The sequence below is a fragment of the Oratosquilla oratoria genome, chromosome 32 (genome assembly GCF_046742065.1).
Source record: "Oratosquilla oratoria isolate Oo_2021 chromosome 32, ASM4674206v1, whole genome shotgun sequence".
Lineage (NCBI taxonomy): Eukaryota > Metazoa > Arthropoda > Malacostraca > Stomatopoda > Squillidae > Oratosquilla > Oratosquilla oratoria.
Window position 1 is genome coordinate 7321941 of NC_134808.1, and position 1842 is coordinate 7323782.

The following is a 1842-nucleotide window of genomic DNA, read 5'->3' on the forward strand; positions in this document are numbered from 1 at the left end:
TCTATCTTTAAGATAACTCCTCAGATATTGTAGCGCAGATCCCTCAATCCCAAAGATCTCACAAACATTTAGTAAAGTTTCATGTACCACGGTGTCAAAAGCAGCACTAAGATCTAATAGCAACAGCATACCACATTTACCATAATTGAGGAGGCCTTTCATATCACTAACCACTGAACATAATAGTCTCCGTAGAGTAGAGTCCTCGGTATGCAGATTGAGCATCGGTGAGCGCCCCCACGGCACTAAGATGTTTATTCAGTTGAGACAGCAACACATTTTCTAATATTTTCGACTGGAATGTCAAATTTGAGACTGGGCGGAATGAACTCAGGCTTTGGGGATCAAGTTTCCCTTTGATCACAGGTTTCACAATAGCCTTTTTTTCCAAGCTAGGAAAAATACCACTTGATATACTAGTATTCACCATACTTGTAATAACATCCACTAATTGTTCAAAACTTCCACAGTTGTTAATCTGATTCATGGGCATCGGATCATTAGCACAGTACGTAAGCTTTGCTTGCTTCATAATTTTCCGTACCTCAAGTGTCGTAACAGTGCTAAACGAAGACAATTTCTGTTCAGGCACACCCACATTTACTATATCATCATTATAATTATAGTCAAAAGATAACAAAATCCGGGAGATTTTAGTTTCAAAGAATTCCAGAAACATATTCGCTAGTTCACCATCCGCATAACCTTCAGGTAACGTAGGTTTCTTTTCCTTCCCAGTTAGATTATTAAGGATTTTATACAATTTATTCATACTAGATCCGGCTTGTACAATCTTATTCTTGTAAAAATCTCGTTTTCGACGCACAATCAGTGTTTTCTCAAAGTTCCGCGCCTTCGTGTATTCTCTCCTAGATTCAGCAGACTGATGTCTTCGCCACAATCTTTCCTTCCCTTTTTTTTTTGTCTTTTTTAGCTCGCAGTATCTCCTCATTAAACCACGGTGAACAGTCTCTTACAACAACCTCTTTCGTAACAATAGGACACATATTGGCATATTCTTCGCCTGCTATTTCATTATACAGGCTATATATGCAATCCGGGCAATCTTGCTTCATAGAGCCATGTATACACACCTCATTAATTCTAGCATTTAAACCAGTGACGATAGTAAATACCAATGAATCAGGGTCAAAATTACGAGTCGAGCGGAATTTTATGATCCTCTTCTCTCGAACAGGTATTGCCAAGGACAAAACAAAAGTTATAAGCATATGCGTGGGAGAAATAGTGCATACTTCATCAACACTATGGCCCTTAACAAGATCACGAGATCTGTCAGTGAAAACCAGGTCAATAATGTGACCTCCAATCGATGTAGGTTTATCCACCAGGTTTACAAAGTTATAGATAGCCATAGTATCAATGAAATGGGATACATAGCGATCATCAGGATCGTCCAACCACAGATTAAAATCACCACAAATAATTGCTGTAGCACTAACCATATCAACTGTATCCAAGAATAGTCGAAATTTCTCTATAAATGCACTAACACTCGTATTGGGTGGCCTATATATGACAATGAAAAGCACCTCACTACCCATTATCTCACACTCGACTTGAAGAACCTCAAAAGTATTGCAGTAATGGGTCTTACGCTTCCTAATTTTCTTAATACTGCAGGCGAGAAATATACCCACAACACCTCCACGCCTCCCCATTCTGGGACAATGAAGAAAAGTTATGTGATGCAGGGGTCATTTCAGTTATAACAGTAGAATCATAATCAGACAGCCAAGTTTCCGTAACTGCAAATACATCAAAGCATTCTTCACTGATTAAGTCTCTGACGGCCAAAGATTTATTTCTTAACGACTGAAG